This window comes from Leptonotus elevatus, chromosome 22 (genome assembly GCF_054856555.1).
Source record: "Leptonotus elevatus isolate MCC_2025b chromosome 22, RoL_Lele_1.0, whole genome shotgun sequence".
Classification (NCBI taxonomy): domain Eukaryota; kingdom Metazoa; phylum Chordata; class Actinopteri; order Syngnathiformes; family Syngnathidae; genus Leptonotus; species Leptonotus elevatus.
The window spans coordinates 7,446,311-7,453,661 of record NC_141260.1 but is presented as its reverse complement, the minus strand read 5'-3'; the positions used below and the strand labels follow the sequence as shown (position 1 = coordinate 7,453,661).

General features: G+C 45.4%; 1 long non-coding RNA gene across 2 annotated transcripts; it reads right to left on the bottom strand.

The window, feature by feature from the left end:
• Window positions 1-1,843: 1,843 nt before the first annotated feature.
• LOC147155465 (uncharacterized) lies at window positions 1,844-6,331 on the bottom strand. Of its 2 annotated transcripts, XR_015092327.1 has the most exons (5): window positions 6,289-6,331; window positions 6,061-6,123; window positions 5,875-5,943; window positions 3,789-3,874; window positions 1,844-2,455 (listed from the first exon to the last, which is right to left on the bottom strand). It is a non-coding gene; the product is annotated as an uncharacterized LOC147155465 (long non-coding RNA). The 2 variants fall into 2 exon arrangements; XR_015092326.1 differs by lacking the exons at window positions 1,844-2,455; window positions 3,789-3,874 and having other exon boundaries at window positions 4,665-5,943.
• Window positions 6,332-7,351: the final 1,020 nt, after the last annotated feature.

Here is a 7,351-nt window from a genome sequence, read left to right as displayed (position 1 = left end):
TTATTTGCCACCGCCTGGGGTGGCATGCCACCTCTGAACAGATGGTTGTCACAGGTATGACAAATCCACTCCTGCATCCGTTCTTGAGGAACGGTACATGGGGCGGGGCAACTACAAGTGTGAACAAACTGGCCTGTCAAGCACGCAAGCGCCACATCAACATTTTTGGTGTATCTGGCTCGTTTGCAACGCTTTACTTGATTGGGGAAAAGCGCACGGTGGCACACTGTGCAGATATACGTAGGCCCATGCCGAACCCTTTCCCGGAAAGAAGCGATGGTGGCTTCCATTTCTGGATCTACGAGTGCCTGCTTCAATTCCACAGAGACGTCTACTACACCATTTGCCTGATCCTGCTCAATTTCCTGACACTGGGGAATGACGCGACTATATTTATTTTTGATTTTCACAGCACAATTTAACTTGTGGCGAATACGTTGCAGCGCGTTTGAATCACGCCTGTCCTTTTTGTTTTGTAAACAGCGCCTAATATGAGAAAGCCGAATCTTTTTGGTACCTCTCTCGCACGTAATTTATCTTTTTACTTTGAAAAGATATATCCTTTCTGTACCTCTCTTGCATGTACTTTTTGTGTTTACTTTGAAAAGAAATATCCTTTCTGTACCTCTCTTGCATATAATTTTTGTGTTTACTTTGAAAAGAAATGTCTTTTCTGTACCTCTCTCGCAAGTAATGTTTCCGTTTACTTTGAAAAGAAAGGTCATTTCTGTATTTCTCTCTTACGTACCTTTTCATCAATATCTTCTGCTTTTGTTGAAAAGCAAGATTGTGTTGGTATTTATTAATCAGATATTGCTGCCGTTTTGCCTTAAAAGCAGAATCACTGTTATATCTATTCTTTTGATAGAGCTTCTTTTTTTCCTTAACGCAAGGATCACTGTGATATTTAGAATTAGATGACAGTTGTCGTTGGCACTTACGAATGTGTTGACGTTCCCTATACAAATGTTTTGCACGCCGACTTTTACTACATTTGGAAATATCTATATTAACATCCAGCAGTTTGAGTCCTTGCTGAGGTTCCGGAATATTTTGACTCATTAATTTGACTTGCTTGGCTATTCTGTTCAACATGTACCGCACTATGTAGCTCTTGATTTGGTACAATACCGATCACAATTTGTATCGCTTTAGTTGGGGAATCACCTAATTCAATTAGTAGCTCTTCATTTGCCTTTGATATGGTTGTAGTAGAATCCCGATGCGTGTTAATGGAACTGCCGTCAATATGAAAAGAGACTGGCACAAACTCATAGGTTGCAAACCGGCCATGTCCTTCAAAAAGCTGACGCAAATGCTCAACCAAGCCACACAAGTGAGAAAAAGTCAACATAATTGCAGTTCCGTTTGGGTGTGGCAAGCCCACTTCAGATCTGGAATGTGAATCAAATAACCCAAAGTATCCTGATCTGTCACGGAATACTGCAAAACACTCTGGATTCACAATCAAGAAAGCAAGAGTGACATTTTGTGAAAAGCACTCAAGCTGAGCTCCAAGAGACAATCCCAAGTCTCTTTTGGTATGACCGTCATCTATGACATAACCAACGCTGAGCTCATGCATCTGTACATTATAGACATTGGTGTCCGTCATGACTTGTTTTGGCATCTCCTCGACAGTCAAGTGATCATTCCCAAAGTTATGGTCCAAAATCAATTGCTGTTTAGCACCCACGTAAAGAGAGTCCCCGTGTTCAAGCACTCTGTCAAGTTCAAGCGAATTAAACTGCAACCCCTCAGCGTGGAAGGCCAAGAAAGTGAGAGCCATACAAGTACACTGGTGGTTGCGAGAAAAACTTGAGTACCTTTCATCCATCTGTGAATGTGTGGCCCTCACGGATAGCGTGCGTTGAGGAAGTCCCACAGCAGGATCCTGAAATGATTGAAACCATTTTAATTATCTTAAATTCTAACTAATATAATTTTAAACATTTCATATGTTAATGGTTTTTTTTTTTCTCTTAAGAGCTCAGTATTGTTCATTCGGAGATGTCATCATCATTGCTCTTTTTTTTTTTTTTTTTTTTTTTAAATATATATATATATATATATACACATATATACATACATATATACATACCTTTTTTTTTTTTTTGTGTGTGTGGGTGAGAATGTGTGTGTGCGTGCGTGCGTGCGTGTGTTTGTTAGCTCACCAGAAAACCTATTAGAAAAAAAAATCTCATACCGTTCACCTAAATCGAACACCAGGAGACCCGAGGGGACCGAAGAAAACCAAGGAAGGTGAAATCCAGCACCGACCAGACACCCCCCACCAGAACTCCTCCCCAGCCCAAGAAACATCCAGACCCCAACAAATCCAAAAAACATAAAGTCAGGGAGGCCTCAAGAGACCAACGGAGAGACCGAGAAAAGGAAGGAAGGACAGACGAAGCCGCGTGAGATCCGAGACACCAGCCTCCACCGATTCAATAACCTGAGGAGGAAACAGATTGTGTCTGAGTTTCGGTAGATGCTGGTGTGGTGGATCTGGCATGCATGAAAATCTCCACCAAAGAGGGGAGCCGTCGACCCCCGCCGGAACAGAGCAAGCGCAACACCTCAGGGCCCCCCAGGCCGCGGCAGCGCCAAAGGACGACCCCCGGGCCCCACCAGGGCCACCGGCCGGAGAGCAAACCCAGGAGCAGGAGCGCCCCCCGCCCCAACACGGCCCGCGCCCCCGGCCCAACGCAGCAGGACGGGGCACTGCAGGCCCACCACGCACCCCACCGGCCCCCAACCCCCGCCCCCCACCACCCCCCGCCCCCCATCCACCCCCCGCCACCCACCCCAACCCAGCCCCAGCCGCCCCATGCCCCCAATCCCCCAGACACCCCCCACCCCCAGCAAAGCACCCTAAAAAAAATAGATAGGGCGGGGGGGGGGGGGGGGGTGGCGACACGGACAGGGGACCGCAGCACTGCTCTATACTGCGGCCCCCAACCGATGGCACCCCCACAAGCCCCCCCCCCCCACCCACAAGTTGTGTGGTGTATTAAAATTGGAGGGGAGTTGTAGGGTGAAGACGGTGTTTCCACCCTACCCCACCCCCCAAAGTGTGTTATGTGCCCTATATGTCTATAAAAGTGTATTGTGCAAACCTAGTGTAGTGAGTTAAGAGGTGTGACCAGCGGGGCCCCCCCCAACCGGGCGGGGGCAGGAGGCGCACCGGCCCACCAAGCCCCCACCCACCCCACCAGGACCCCGGCGGGCATATGGGACCCGTCCGGCGGGGCGATAGGGCTCGCCCCCCGGATACTGGGTCCCGCCCGAGGTGTCAGGACGCCCACCGGAGCGGGGCGGGCACGACACCAAACCCCAGCCACCCCCGCCGGCCCCCATAGCACCGAGACCCGGGCCATGGATGGAGCCCCCGGCCCAGGGGAGGGGAAGGAAGGCGTACCGGGGAAGGGGAAGGGAGGAGGGAAGGGGACGACAAGAAGGGCAGGGGGCAGCGGCAGGGACGCAAGGAGAGGGGGAGAGGAGGAGGAAGGGCGACGAGGGAGAGGCAGCAAGGGGGAGGAAGGGGGAGGGGAGAGGGAACCACCGGGCACCCCGGCGGCCCACAGGCCCCGAACCGCGTCGCCGGGCCCAGAGCGACGGACCGCGCCGGAACGGCGCCGCCCCCGACACCAGGGAAAGCCCCGCAACGCAGCACCCCCCAAGAGACCCAGGGAACGGCCAAGACGCAGCCGCCACCCAGCAGCCAACAGAGGGGCAGACCCGCCCACTCCCCGCCAGGGGGGACAGCACCCACAGAATTAACCCACTGGCATGCCGTGAATCCGAATATCAACCCCTGGTGCCCATCGGAGGTGAATCCGCTCGATCCCGCTGGCAGCAGCCGGGTTCCTGACTATGGAAACACAACCATTAGTTACAAATTGCCTAATACAGAAACATCAATGCCAGTTATAACGCTGCTGTGGCTCTCGCTAACAGGCAGAATTAAAATCCAAGTTTAGGTTAAAAAATTCTATATACGTAGACCATGTTTCTTTAAATTTTGACATTTGGTTTTTATTTGAGGCAGATATTTTTTCCATTAAAATATGATTTATGAGGAGGTTAGACCATTGGTCGATATTCAAAGTTTGTTTATTTTTCCAGTTAACAAGAATTGTTTTTTTTGCGATAGTAAGGGCTACAAGTATAGATTGAAATTGTTTATGTGGTAAGTCAATTGTTGTTAAGTCACCTAGCAAACACAAGTTTGGAGAGAACGGTATCCTACAGTCCAAGACAGCGGAAAGTTTTTCTAAGACTTTAGTCCAGAAACACATAACCGGAGTACATAACCATAAAGCATGAAAATAAGTGTCTGTAGTGTTTTGTAAACACTGGAGACAAATGTCGGAGTCTGAGAGTCCCATTTTCTTCATCATATATTGAGTAATGTATGTTCTGTGAATAATTTTATATTGGATAAGTTGTAAATTTGTGTGTTTTGTCATTTTAAAAACATTTTCACAAACTTGAATCCAAAAGACAGATTCCGGAGCTATAGACAAGTCTGTTTCCCATTTTGAGATGGGTAAAGACGTTTTATCAGTATATGAAAGTAACTTATATATTTTTGAGAGTTTTTTTGTTGTTGTCGGAGAAAGCTTGGTAATATCTTTAGCTAAAACAGGCGGTTGGAGCGTACCCTGGAGTGTTGGAATTTGTTTCTTTATCATACTTTTAACTTGCAAATAATGTAAAAAGTTTCCGTTTTTTATTTTATATTTTTGGAGCAAGGATGTATATGATATAAACATATTATCTGAGAAGAGATGGTGGAGATGTGTAATTCCTTTCTGCTCCCACACATTCAAATAAAACGATTGGTTGTTAATTTGAAAGTCGGGGTTATGCCATAGGGGAGAAAGCCCGCTGGGCTCCACTTTGGCTTTTGTCATTTCTAGTGCCTTCCACCAGGCAGTCAGGGTGGCGGAAATCATTGGATTTTTAAAGCAGTTATGGCGCTTAATCGATGTTGTAATAAAGAGTAAATCTAGGAGTCTGAGGTTATTACAATCCTTCTGTTCTAGTTCCAGCCAACAGTTAGTATCTCTATTGGGTTGTGCCCATAAAATAATATATTGTAGCTGGTTGGCTATATAATAGTGCATAAAATTTGGTGCCTCTAGACCTCCTTTGGATTTATTTTTCTGAAGAGTAGATAGACTAATCTTTGCTTTTTTTTTTTTTCCAGTAAAATTTTGTAACGGCTGAGTCCAACAACTGGAACCAGTTAGCCGTAGGTTTAAATGGAATCATTGAGAAAAAATAGTTTATTTTGGGTAAAACTTTCATTTTAATAGTGGCTATTCGTCCTATTAGAGAAATAGGAAGATTATTCCAGCGCTCCAAGTCACTATAAATGCTATCCAGAAGTGGAGTGAAATTTAAATGAACTAAATCAGTTAATTTAGGTGAGATTTTTATGCCTAAGTATTTTAAATTACCTATAGGAAATGAGTAGTATGGGTCCTGGCTTGCAGGGTTCCATGAATTTTCTGTAATAGGTAGAAGTGTTGATTTTGTCCAGTTAATAGAATAGTCTGATAACTGTGAGAATTTAGTTATTAAGTTAAATACTTCCCCTAATGAAATAGCAGGCTTTTCTAAATAAAGTAAAATATCATCGGCATATAGATTAATTTTATGTTCTGTTACCCCAGAGTGAATTCCTTGAATCATTCTTTCCTGGCGTATGGCTAATGCAAGCGGTTCAATAAATATTGCAAATAATAAAGGCGACAGTGGGCATCCCTGTCTTGTGCCTCTCTGTAGAGTAAAACTCTTAGATATAATAATGTATATTGTATGTGTATATGTTAATGGTTAATGTTGTGAGTATAAAAAAGTTACCTCAGTCCCAGGACGACGGGGGGATGATGGTCTGGAAGGAACCTCCGCAAGGGCTGGCCTTTCCTCTGGCTGAAACGACAAGCAAACAATAATTCTTTAACACACAGCACTTGAGTGAAGAGTCACTAATTTCTGTTTGTGATTTTAAGTAAGACTTCTCAGGGCTGATAAGAATGCAATGCAAACCTGGTGCTCTCTCCGTGTGCTCTTATGGGCTGGCCGCTGTCGTCTGTGCCCTGCGGTGGATGTCTAACAAGAAAGAGCAAAAAAAAAAAAAAAGAGAAATATATATATTTTTGCTTTTACTGCGAAGCATTGTTACGACAAGAATGGACAATTAACTATACTTTTTTTTTTGTCATGAAGATAGATATGTAAACATAACGGGCAAACAAAATAGGAAAACGTAAATACCTTCTTATCCTTTGGATCCTGGGCAGTCCTCAGGGCTGGAAAGATGAGCTGGAGACAGCTTGTCCATCGCCTCCAACATGGGTGGGCTGAACCAGAGAGGGTTCAATGGGATGTTGCACTGTAAAAAACACAACAAAATAGAAATAGAGAAATAGAATTTTAACATGTGCCATGGTAAAAGGCTGAATGAATCCATGATCACCATCACAAACCTGGAGAGTGCCCATCCACCCAGTGGGCCCACAGGTGACCTCAGAGTCCACAACCGAGCTGCTCTGAAATGACTAGTGACATTATTGCAACACACACATTCATAAAATTTAAGGTTTTCAAAAACATGTTAGGAGGTTTTCAAAAACATGTTAGGCTTGCGTTTACCTCCTTGGCCTTCCCGACGAGTGTCCAGTCAAAAGGGTTGGAAGGCTGAGGCGCAGTGACCTCACCCTTAACAACCACTTTTGGTCTGAACACTCGAGCTGGTGGCGAACGCTGAGGAGCAGCCGGTGCAGGTGGTGCAGTCCTCTCCATCCGCAGGTTGACGGCAGCCCACAGCAACCGCGCAAGCACCGACATCCCATCGCTGTCACTGAGGTGTACCTTCCAGACATGATCAGAAAAAATATTATACATCTACAAACATACTTTTGATAGGAGGAGCACTAATAAAATGTTTGTTTTTTGCAGCAATTAATGTACTTACCCCGTCTCTACACCACAAGTGAAGATGTGACAGCGGGAAGTGGCCAGCAACAGATAGGTAGCGAATACCTACAGTAACAAAGAAAAAAAAACATTAGCCCAAGAGTCCCCCGCTGAGACACCAATGAAATCAGATCAGGAGGTGACTTAAAGAAAAGTAGAACACTTTGTGTGTGAAAACAATTTTCAACATGAAACGTACCCATAAGTGCTGCCACCCGGTTGTACTCCTGGCGAAGAAGGTCCTGCTGGGCCAGCTCGACGTTCAGACGAGGGGGGAAGTCCAGCACAACGACCTGCACAAAGTTTAAAACTGTAAAATATACATCTGGAGCAAGATGAACTTTCATTCATATTCCATCCT